This window comes from Aquarana catesbeiana, linkage group LG09, assembly GCF_042186555.1.
Source record: "Aquarana catesbeiana isolate 2022-GZ linkage group LG09, ASM4218655v1, whole genome shotgun sequence".
NCBI classification, from domain to species: domain Eukaryota; kingdom Metazoa; phylum Chordata; class Amphibia; order Anura; family Ranidae; genus Aquarana; species Aquarana catesbeiana.
In genome coordinates, this window is record NC_133332.1 from 67116171 (window position 1) to 67129359 (window position 13189).

Sequence of the window (13189 nt, forward strand, 5' to 3'; positions counted from 1 at the left end):
CTGAGGAGCAACACCCTCTGCTGGATAAAGCATATAAAAAGGGGAACTGTATCTAGGTGAGAGGTGATCACTGTTCTGCATGGGAGGAGAAGTATGATGTAGCTGATTCAGGGATCGGGGGTATGGACTCACATTTAAAGTGGATGTAAATCCATACATATACCCAGTGAAGTGAACAGCCTCAGATGATACACAGAGATGAAACAAATCTCCCTATATAATGCTGGCCATACACTATGCGAAAAATCAGCCGAAATTCGGTCATTTAGACAGATTTTCAGCCATGGGCACAAAATCGATAATCGTTGGGACGTTTTTGAGCCGAAAAAACGAAGGACAAGTTTGGAAATTTTCTGCCAAACGATAAATTAAAAGGTTAATGTGTTTCCTGTCTGAACTGTTTGCACTAGGTATATGTAAAAAAAAAACAAACAAAAAATTGATTACTTTATGTCCACTGAACGATTTATTGGTCATTGCATGATAGCACTATCGTTTGTTCTCACGGCCGAATGTTCGTTTTTAGAAAATGGGTTCGGCCGATTTTTCGTATAATGAATGGCCAGGATAAGTTTTACATGTGCATCTGCTGTCTTCATCTGTATATAGCCTTTGGAAAGTGCTCTTTGTGTTAAAGTTTTTCTCTTCCTGGTTAGCACTGGGAGTGGATTATTGGCATACAGCCAAGACAGCTGATTGGAGGAAAGGCACACACCCCCTCTCCTCATAGGCAAAGGAAAAAAGGAATGTGCAGAGATCTGCTATTAGATTGAAAAACTGACTGCTAATCTATTTATAGCAAACCCCCCCCCCATACACACTTCTATCTCCCGTCTCGGAGAACGTGTGAGAAGTTATCTGGCTGATAACAAAGCTACGGAGCAGGAGACAGCTACAGGACACAGTGCTTTGGAGAGAGATAAGTAAACTCTGCAGATATATGTGCCCAGCTCAAATGTCATGAATCAGGTTTACATCCACTTTCAGCTACCAGCTATGGATTTGCTGCCAATCATGGACTTTGTCAGGATTGTGTGTTGGAGATGTCTTGGAGAACTGTTTCTGTACTGCTTCTAACAACTTTAGTAAAATAACTTGTTGTTTAGTTTAACTGCTTGGTCTGAAGTTATTAAAGGGGTGCATGAAAGGTGTATCAAAAGAACAAGGATTATTCAAGGGGAGGATAGGATTTAGAGAAGATACAGTACATGGGTCTAACGAGCAAAAAAGCTGTCCTAAGGGGGCTTTATTGCCTTTGCTAATGACTACCGTATAAGTGTCAATTACTAACATAACCAACCAGCCAGTAAACTAGTGACATGGCAGAGGCGATGGATACTCTGGTAGTGAAGGGGTGTAATGCTTGGCCCCTTCACTTGCAACCCGTTCCTCACATACTGGGACCGACCTTGCGGCACACATTACCTAGGGACCTAGTCTGCTGTCACAAAGAGAGAACAAGCACGGAGTTATGGAGAAATGCATTTCCTATTTCCAATAAAAATACAGAGCATTGCCACTGGGAGTAAGGTGATAGGACTGCTGAGTTGGGGAAGACTGGTAAAATCTCTGCGGTACCAGTTTAAAAATGCTGCACACCAGGGTAGAGGTAATCTCTAACAGAAGTTGTCAGCAGTGCATTCGTGTCAACAGTGTAAGAAGTATGGCAACGGATTACAAAGTGTTAACTGTGCAAGTTGTTCTGCTCGCCTAATGCTGATTTCACATGACGCCGCTCCTGCCTGTATTACAGGCATTAGTGAGTGTGCAGTGCCTTGAAAAAGTATTCATTCCCTTTGAAATTTTCCACATTTTGTCATGTTACAACCAAAAATGTATTTCGATTGAGATTTTATGTGATAGACCACCACGAAGTGGCACATAATTGTAAGGTGGAAGGAAAATGATCAATGGTTTTCAAAATGTTTTACAAATAAATATCTGAAAAGTGTGGTGTGCATTTGTATTCAGCCCCCTTTACTCTGAAACCCCTAACTAAAATCTAGTGGAACCAATTGCCTGCAGTCAGAAGTGACCTTATTAGTAAATAGAGTCCACCTGTGTGTAATTTAATCTCAGTATAAATACAGCTGTTCTCAGAGGTTTGTTAGAGAACCTTAGTGAACAAACAGCATCATGAAGACCAAGGAACACACCAGGTAGGTCAAGGATAATGTTGTGGAGAAGTTTAAAGCAGGGTTAGGTTATAAAAAATATCCCAAGCTTTGAACATCTCAAGGAGCACTTTTCAATCCATCATCTGAAAATGGAAAGAGTATGGCACAACTGCAAACCTACCAAGACATGGCCGTCCACCTAAATTGACAGGCTGGGCAAGGAGAGCATTAATCAGAGAAGCAGCCAAGAGGCCCATGGTAACTCTGGAGGAGCTGCAGAGATCCACAGCTCATGTGGGAGAATCTGTCCACAGGACAACTATTAGTCGTGTACTCCACAAATCTGGCCTTTATGGAAGAGTGGCAAGAAGTAAGCCATAAGAAGTCCCGTTTACAGTTTGCGAGAAGCCATGTGGGGGACACAGCAAACATGTGGAAGAAGGTGGTCTGGTCAGATGAGACCAAAATGTAAGTTTTTGGCCTAAAAGCAAAATGAAGTGTGGCAGAAAACTAACACTGCACATCACCCTGAACACACCATCCCCACTGTGAAACATGGTGGTGGCAGCATCATCTTGTGGGAATGCTTTTCTTCAGCAGGGACAGGGAAGCTGGTCAGAGTTGATGGGAAGATGGATGGAGCCAAATACAGGGCAATCTTAGAAGAAAACCTGTTAGTGTCTGCAAAAGACTTGAGACTGAGGCAGAGGTTCACCTTCCAGCAGGACAATGTCCCTAAACATACAGCCAGAGCTACAATGGAATGGTTTAGATCAAAGAATATTCATGTATTAGAATGGCCCAGTCAAAGTCCAGACCTAAATCCAATTGAGAATCTGTGGCAAGACCTGAAAATTGCTGTTCGCAGACGCTCTCCATTCAATCTGAGAGAGCTTGAGCTATTTTGCAAAGAAGAATGGGCAAAAATGTCACTCTCTAGATGTGCAAAGCTGGTACATTTTAGCAGGTTATTGAATCATGCGCTTGGAAGCTTGTTGTATGCAGAGCATACTTTACTTTCATAGAGGATTAGCAATGCATGTCCTACAGGAAACAGGACAATACAAGTACATACACTTAGATACAGACAATATATCCTGTTATTATATTACCACAGAGAATACACATCATAACACTGCAGTGCCACCTGCTGGTATAGACATATATAATGCATATATATAGTTCACAATATAGAAAGCTATCTGTTGTTCTCCCAACACCCCTTCTCAGCAGCATGTGCTTTGTCAAATTACATTTGTTTTCTTCTGGAAATAACTATGACGTTCCTTCAATAAAGGCTTGGTAAGTGCATCGGCAGTCATCTCCTTTGATGGGCAGTATTGAATGTCAATAACACCTTGCTCTTGATTGTCCCTCAGTAGGTGATACTTGATGTCGATGTGTTTGGTTCTAGGATTGACTCTTTCTGATTGTGTAAGCTTTATAAAACCCTGGTTGTCTTAAAAAATGGAAATTGGTTTTGACATGTTTATCCCAATGTCCACAAAAAGTTGACAAATCCATATCACTTCTTGACAAGCGTATGCTGCTGCAATGTACTCTGCTTCAGTTGAAGATAGAGCGACAGTTGCTTGCTTTGTGTTAATTTAATGGCGCCAATCCATGATGTGTCTGCAGTTTCCTTTGTGATTGCTTTGACTCTTTCTTTTGTGAATAGCTTTAGCTTTCGCTGCTCGGCTTTCCAGATAGAACAGTCCTTTTTTAAGTGACCGGTCTTTTTACAATGAAAACAGGCTCTGCTTTGTTTGTTATGCTTTGTGCCTTTGTACATCTTAAGAGCTTTGTCATCATGGTGCGCATTTTCTTTCCTTCTGTCATATTCATCTATTAATTTTCCATTGAAATATTCAAGTGTTAGCTCCTGCTGGGGTCTGGTTTCTAAAGCATTAATGAGAGCAGTATATGTCTGGAAGGCTGCAGAGGAGCAGTGCAACAATATGGTTATCTTTGATGTCCTCTCCAATGGCACGCAGCTGCTGGCCTTCTTCTATTCTCATCTTAGCAAACTGTTTTTGCTATGAAAGTTGTATGTTTAGACTTGAACGCTCATGCAGCTTTTGTAATGAAGTCCACAAACCTTTGGCCGTTTTCTCTGTTCTTATATGGATAAGCTGATCATCTTCCACTAGTAGGCTTATAATCGCTGTTGCCTGCCTATTTTTCCTGTCCCAGTCCTCTGTCTCTCCATTTGTTGGTCTGTCTGTATTCAGCACTTGCCGCAAGTCATCCTTGTTCAGAAACATTTCTAGTTTAATCTTCCACAGCTGGTAATTGGCATTGTTCAGCTTTGCAATGGCAAACTTCACATCTGAACCACTTGCCATCTTTCAGTAGCTTGCATACAGTACTCACTGATTCACTGTAGAAATCTTTCCATTGCCTGGGTGCCTGCTGGGTGCGCTGGGCCCATAACCTATTAGCAGGTTATTGAATCATGTGCTTGGAAGCTTGTTGTATGCAGAGAATATTTTACTTTCATGGAGGATTAGCAATGCATGTCTTACAGGAAACAGGACATCCCCAAAAAGACTTGCAGCTGTAATTGCAGCGAAAGGAGGTTCTGCAAAATATTGCCGGGGGGGGGGGGGGGGGGGCTGAATACAAATGCACGCCACACTTTTCAAATATTTATTTGTAAAAAAATTTGAAAACCATTTATCAATTTCCTTCCACTTCACAATTATGTGCAACTTTGTGTTGGTCTATCACATAAAATCCCAATAAAATACATTTACGTTTTTGGCTGTAACATGACAAAATGTGGAAAATTTCAAGGGGTATGAATACTTTTTCAAGGCACTGTAGTCCCACAGTGTCCCCACTAGGGCGTCTGAAGCCCCGCCCACATGTTGGCCATCAAGGCATATCTGGGATCAGAGCATATGTAGGCCAAAAATGGCCATGATAGTATAGTTTTAATGTGTAACTTCTAGAATTATATTTTTTTTCAAACTTTCATTAGTCCAGCTGTGCTCTATGTAAGTATCTGTATTCTGTATCTGATATCCAGAGGGTCGCTGTGGATCCTGAAAATCACTGTAGAAGTCCGTGCTACATACACTAATCAACATGATCTTCCAGGTGCTGCTCTAGCATCTTCCCCCCTGTACACAGAACACAGGGGGTTGCTTGCTCAGCGCTACTGCCATTTAAAAGAACATTTAAAAAACATTTTTTTTTGTAAATTCAAGGTGTTCCCTGCTTGGATGAGGTGGTGAAGAGGGGTGGATGCTGTCACAATCTCCACCTCATCCAATCATAGAACACATTGTATTCAATAAAAAATACTCTAAATGGGGGTGGTGCTGAGCGAGAGACCCCTGTAGTCAGTGTGCAGAGGGGATTCCATTAGAGCAGACATGGAAGATCGCAGGTATAACTGTATGTAGAATACTACAGTGATTTTCAGATATGGATACTAATGCCCCGTACACACGGTCGGATTTTCCGATGGAAAATGTCCGATCGGAGCGTGTTGTCGGAAATTCCGACCGTGTGTAGGCTCCATCGGACATTTTCCATCGGATTTTCCGACACACAATGTTTGAGAGCAGGCTATAAAATTTTCCGACAACAAAATCCGTTGTCGGAAATTCCGATCGTGTGTACACAAATCCGACGGACAAAGTGCCACGCATGCTCAGAATAAATAAAGAGATGAAAGCTATTGGCTACTGCCCCGTTTATAGTCCCGACGTACGTGTTTTACGTCACCGCGTTCAGAATGATCGGATTTTCCGACAACTTTGTGTGACCGTGTGTATGCAAGGCAAGTTTGAGCCTATCCGTCGAAAAAAATCCTAGGATTTTGTTGTCGGAATGTCCGAACAAAGTCCGACCGTGTGTACGGGGCATTAGCCTAGCTGGACCAATTTATGTTTGCAAAAAATAAAACACCTGGAGATCTGCTTTAAAGAATCTTGCAATTCCAGCATGTGTGAATGTGCATGTGGGTTGTGGATGTGTATCCAATTATGCAGCTTGGAATGCCTTTATTACTAGCGTTACTTGCCAATAAAATTACTTTTTTCGGTATTTAATTTCCAGCTGCCTATTGTGTTGTGGCCTGCATGTAAAGAATGGAAGATGTTACATGTTAGAGGATGAGTCCAGGTTGAAGAAACTTCCTTCCTGAGGCATTTTTCCGGAGATTGGAGCAAGGATCAGATGTACGGCAGATAACTGCACTACACACCCTAAGGGCATTCCATATGTGCCTGAGTATAGAGCTGATTGACAGTCCCAGGTTGCTATGGAGCTTTCTTGGTCGGTTTGTGCCCATGTAATGGGAGACTGCATCATATCATTACCTGCGGTCAGGTTACATAAACACTCTCCCCCCCTGTTTGTCATCCTACATAATGTATGGTGGAGTTCACAAGGTCATCACAAGAAGCGCATTTCAAGGGTTCTCCTGGGGAGAAAGCAAAGCATCTTCCAACTCCCAGGGTCAAGGACTAGGCCATGAATTATTGAGGACCGGAGGCTAGGCTTCCTTATCTTCACCTGTGAATATTCCTTATATATCCTAATGTTTTACAGATATCAGTGGTAGAACAAAATCTGGTAAACTCTATGGAATGTGTTCATGAGGGTGGTGTCAAGGTTTTTAGATTTGAAATTTGACGTGTTTATTGCTGGGTTTTCTGTTTTTATCTATTAGTTGGCCACCATGAAAGCCTTTCATTGTTTTTTTTCCTCTAAGAATCGATTCACACCACAGAAACGTGGTGTGTGCGTTTTCGTTGCGTTCTGATGCATTTTGCGTTCCATTGTGTTTCTTTTCCCAGAGTTTTCGGTAATACTTGCTGGTTTGTTTAGATGCGTTCCAGTGCATTTTTCTACTCTGGTTGACTGTAATGAAACGCACTGCAATGGTGTGAACTTTGCCATTGAAATCCATGTAACCTACTGTCCGTGTGAATTTTCATTCACATTTTACAAAATACATCAAAGATTAGAAATGAAAAATGTGGTGCATGTGGTGCGTACACATCATTGGATAACATATATAGATGAAGTTAGCCAACAGTCAAGAATCACAAAACAATACAATAAACCATATCTAAAAGGCATAGGGGTGTGCAGCCTATTGCATTAGGGTGTGTACCCTTAAGCTCAAACACACATGCGGGTGTCTACATATATATGACCCTGGTACATTGATCTCCCTGCCAGCACAGTGAAAGAGAAGACCATAAACACTTCTCTTATGGCAGAGCCGGTAAGAGGGAGATCTTTCCCCTGTTTCTGCTGCTACACAGAGCGATAACACTAATGTGCACGGGGTGATTAGGGTGTGCCTGGGCACACCCAGCACACCCTGTGCGCACGCCTATGCTAAAAGGATAGTTCCAACCAATATGAGCAAGAGCATCCCAGAAACTCGGTGAATGTCCATGGGTTTTTGATGCAGAAAAAAAATGTACTGGACTGCATGTGGTGTGAACCAGCTCTCTGTTCGTATAAATGTGCCGCCTTTCTTTTTTCCCATTATATATTTATTAAAAGTTTTGTCAGAATACAGGTAAAAGAAAGCATCAGATAACGAGTACATAAAAGAAAATCAAACAATACCCCATCGTGGACCAGCCAAGGGCACTTAGTTAAAAAAGGAGCACCACCTTTCTTCTTAGCAGCACTTAAGCTGGCCATACACCAGTAGAATTCCATTAGAACTTTAGTTTGAAATGCTGCCAATTTTTTGTGAAAGTATTTGCTGATGCCGTCATTGAGTCAACTCATTTTATTTGAAAGCCCTTAGGCCATTGACGGAGCAATTTTTTTTCCTGAAACCATGGGTTGCAAGAAAGAAAATTGCTTGATTCCCCCATCAAAACAGACAGTGTTGACAGGGGAATCTCTCCCGCGGAGCCATTGTGCTCTCCCGGAAGGGGGACGGGAGAACACAGTAATTATTGCTAGCGGCTATAACAGCCACTAGCAATAATCGTGTGAAAAATCTGGCAGGCTGGTTGTACCCAAGTTGATCGATTAACTTAGATACATTCAGCTTGCCCAGTAATGATTAGAGTCTCAGCCAGTTCCTGCTGAACCGCTAAAAGAAAGAAAATTGCTTGATTCCCCATCAACACAGTCAGTATTGACGGGGGAATCCCTCCAGCAGGAACCAGCCAATTTTCAATCCATCTATGGGAAGGCTGGTTGCACTGAAGTCGATCTATCCATAGACTTCAGTACAGTTCAGTAGACGCCAGCAGCGATCACTGAATTCAGCCATCCCATGGTTGAAGAAAATTGGTTGAGGTCAGGACTCTGTGCAGGCCAGTCAATTTCCTCCACCCCAAACTCGCTCATCTATGTCTTTATGGACCTTGCTTTGTGCACTGGTGTGCAGTCATGTTGGAACAGGAAGGGACCATCCCCAAACTGTTCCCACAAAGTTGGGAACATGAAATTGTCCAAAATGTCTTGGTATGCTGACGCCTTAAGAGCTCCCTTTACTGGAACTAAAGGGCCAAGCCCAACCCCTGAAAAACAACCCCACACCATAATCCCCCCTCCACCAAATGATATGGATCGGTGCACAAAGCAAGGTCCATAAAGATATGGATGAGTGAGTTTGGGTTGGAGGAACTTGACTGGCTTGCACAGAGTCCTGACCTCAACCCGATAGAACACTTTTTGGGATGAATTCGAGCGGAGACTGCGAGCCAGGCCTTCTCGCCCAACATCAGTGCCTGACCTCACAAATGCGCTTCTGGAAGAATGGTCAAACATTCCCATATACACACACCTAAACCTTGTGGACAGTCTTCCCAGAAGAGTTGAAGCTGCAAAGGTTGGGTCAAATCAATATTGAACCCTACGGACTAAGACTGGGATGCCATTAAAGTTCATGTGCGTGTAAAGGCAGGCGTCCCAATACTGTTGGTAATATAATGTTTATACAAATTTGTAGATGCTCCCTCTTGTGGTTAGCTGTATTTCAGGAATTCTGAAAGACAGCTGTCATAAAATCAGCCAACCACATGAAGTGTCTTCTGCTTTCAGAGCTTGTTCACACCAGGCGCTGCCTGCTGCAAACCATGTGGGTGCCATTAATTCCTAATGCCACCCCCATGCATCTAGCAAATTTGTATGTTTGCGGCTGTCAAAATGCATAGTACCACAGTACTGTAGTACCATTTGCTTTGGTGCACAGCGATCCTAAAAATTGCTATTTGTGCATGTTTCATGCATGTAGGGCAGCCCATTGAAATGAATGAGCTGCACCAAATGCACTGCAAGGGAATGCAAAAAAAAAGTGCCTTATGGTGTGAATGCGCTCTCAATCATTCTCTTCAGATTGATTTTACTCTCTTCAGTCTTTCTGCGGAAACCCTAAGCATGAAGCAAAGCTTACAAAGAAATTATTAAACAGGGTTGCCCCCAGGCACATACGTAACTATACAATTAGAATTATACATAAGGTTTTTAAAACATAAATGTACTGTACATGGATAAGAATATTTATATCTAACTGATCATATTGACAGATATTTAAAAAAAAAAAAAAGACCATTGTTTCCATTTAAATTACCCCGCTAATCAATTTGAGCCTGCCTATCACTTCTAATGCTGTGTACACACGGGCGGACTTTTCGGCATCAAAGGTCCGACGGTCTTTCCGATGGACTTTCGACTGACTTTTGATGGACTTCCGACGGACTTTCGAACGAACGGACTTGCCTACACACGATCACACCAAAGTCTGATGGATTTGTATGTGATGACGTACACCGGACTAAAATAAGGAAGTTGATATCCAGTAGCCAATAGCTGCCCTAGCGTCGGTTTTTGTCCGTCGGACTAGCATACAGACGAGCGGATTTTTTGACCGGACTTGAGTCCGTCGGAAATATTTGAAACATGTTTCAAATCTAAAGTTTGTCTGATTTTCGCCCGAAAAAGTCCGCTGCAGGTCCGATGAAGCCCACACACGGTCGGATTCGTCCCGTCGGACCAGTCCGGTCGAAAAGTCAGAAAAGTCCTCCCATGTCTGCACGACTCTTGAATAGCTTCTTGGACCATGGCTGAGCAGTGTGTGTTGGCACAACTGCTTGTACCCTCAGCTAGGAGCACATATGACTGGGTGACAATGCAGAAGCACAATTGTGGGACAGTGACTCCATAACAGACAGTGTCTAAACATGTACCTTCATGGTAGGATCACTAAGTATTATTTTAATGCAAGCTGCAGATTGAAAAAATTTGAAAATCACCAAAAATATTTACCTTAACATGTTGAAGCTTGTATGAGCCGTTGGTAATTAGGTTTAGATTTACCTTATGTTCTTTTATTACTCCTTCTCATCCAGGGTTCTATGAAACCTCCAGTTTCCTCCTGAGGTTGCTAGGGGTTCCTTAAGCTGATACATTACCAATGACACCAATGATCATTTTGGCTATTTGTAAGTAGGGCAATATTCCAATTGGCCATCAGCAAAAATGAAATGTTTCCCACTTACCAATAATGCAAAGATAATTTTTCCTGTTGACCACCACTGTAATGCGGCCTTTCTCGACTGACCATCAATAAAAGGGTGTCCTTATCCCACTGACCACCAATCTAAGGGGCATCTTCATTGACCACCAATGTAACAGTGGCCACCAGTGTAAAGGGGCATCACAATGACTGGCAACCTAAGGGGGAACTACACCAACCAATTATTTAAGGGGTCACTACACTGACCACCAGTGTAAATGGGCATTTCACTAACCTTCACTGACCATGAATGGGTGTCCTTGTCCCTCTGACTACCAATCTAAGGACATTTCCTCACTGACCACTAATATAACAGTGACCACCAATGTAAGGGGGCACTACATACTGACCAACAATGTAAGGAGGGGGCTACACTGACTAATTATGTAAGGGATTGCTACTGGCCACCACTACAAGTGGCTTCTTTTTCACTGACCAGTAGTGTAAGAAGACAATTTTTCAGTGACCATGAATGTAATGAGGCTTTTCTCCACTGACTATCAAAGTAAGGGGGAATAAATTAATACAAAGGCATCCAAAAGGCACTGGGAATTTCATATACATTTATAAAAAAATAGTGAGAGAGGGCAAAAACATTTAAAAAAAGCCCACTGACTCCGTTTAGGCTGCTCACGATAGACATGACTACCCTCCAGTGGGTACCCCAGCAGGTTACTAGAAAAAAAAACATGCATACAAGCATACAAGAGCGCCAGACCAAAAGATAAAAGAGTCCAAATTAATTTATTGGTATTGTGCTAAAAAACAGTCAACCCATTTCGGGGGTCAAAGGAACTCCCCATTCATCAGGACTTCAGTTATAAATGAGAACCTTGAAGTGACTCAAATTAAGGCTTTCCTGTGTGAATCTGTGCAGGGAAGCCGATTGCTGGATTAGAAGAATTACTCGCCAATAGTATCTGCATGAGCAATCAGGATATCTTGATTGCCTTGACAAAGGGGCAGTTCCTTTGGCCCCCGAAATTGCTTTCTTTTAGCACAATAACATTAAATGAAATTAGACTCTTTTATCTTTTGGTCTGGTGCTCTTTCAATTTATGCATGTTTTTTTTCCATTAAACGTAAGGGTGTCCTTCTCCCACTGGGGTTCAAAGCGGCCCTAATGCTGCCAGGCGGAAGAGCTAACCACTTTACCACTGTTAAATGTTTGTCTAGGGGGAGATGAAGAAGCTTTATTACTTACAGTAGGGAAAATAATTATTTGATCCCCTGCAGATTTTGTAGGTTTGCCCACTTACAAAGAAGGGTCTATAATTTTCTATCATAGGTGTATTTTAAATGATAAAGACAGAATATCAACCAAAAATCCAGAAAAAAACACATAAAACAAATGCTATAAATGAAGTTGCAGTTCAGTGAGTAAAATAAGTATTTGATCCCAAAGCAAAACATGACTTAGTACTTGGTGGAGAAACCTTTGTTGGCAAGCACAGAGGTAAGATGTTTCTTGAAGTTGGTGTCCAGGTTTGCACACATCTCAGGAGGGATTTTGGCACACTCTTCTTTACAGATATTCTCTAAATCCTTAAGGTTTCTTGGCTGTCTCTTGGCAACTCGAAGTTTCAGCTCCCTCCATAAATCTTCTATAGGATTAAGGTCTGGAGACTGACTAGGCCACTCCCTGACCTTTATGTGCTACTTCTTGAGCCACTCTTTTGTTGCCTTGGTGGTATGTTTTGGATCATTGTCATGCTGGAAGACCCATCCATGACCCATCTTCAGTGTTCTGGCTAAGGGAAGAAGGTTCCCATCCAAGATCATACAATACATGGCCCCATCCATTGGCCCCACAATGTGGCGAAATCGGCCTGTACCTTTAGCAGAGAAACAGCCCCAAAGCATAATGTTTTCACCTCCATGCTTGACTGTGGGGATGGTGTTCTTAGAGTCATAGTCGGCATTTTTCTTCCTCCAAACACGGCGAGTTGAGTTAATGCCAAAGAGCTCAATTTGGTCTCATCTGACCACAGCACCTTCTCCCAATCCTTCTCCGAATCATTTAGATGTTCATTGGCATGACTGTACATGTGTCTTCTTGGGTAGGGGGGCTCATCGTGTTTAGAGGAAGAAAAATGCTGGCTATGACTCTAAGAACATCATCTCTACAGTCAAGCATGGAGGTGGAAACATTATGCTTTGGGGCTGTTCCTCTGCTAAAGGTACAAACTGACTTTACCGTAATGAGGGGCCAATGGATGGAGACATATACTGTAAAATCTTGGATGGGACCCTTCAGCCAGAACACTGAAGATGGGTTGTGGATGGGTCTTTCAGTATGACAATGACCCAAAACATACCGCCAAGGCAACAAAGGAGTGGCTCAAGAAGAGGCACATTAAGGTCATTTAGTGGCCCTGCCAGTCTCTAGACTTTAATCCTATAGAAAATGTATGGAGGAAGTTGAAACATCGAGTTGCCATGCGATTGGAAAGAAACCTTAAAGATTTAGAGAAGATCTGTAAAGAAGAGTGGACCAAATTCTCCCCTGAGATGTGTGCAAACCTGGTAAGAACTACAAGAAATGTCTTACCTCTATGCTTGT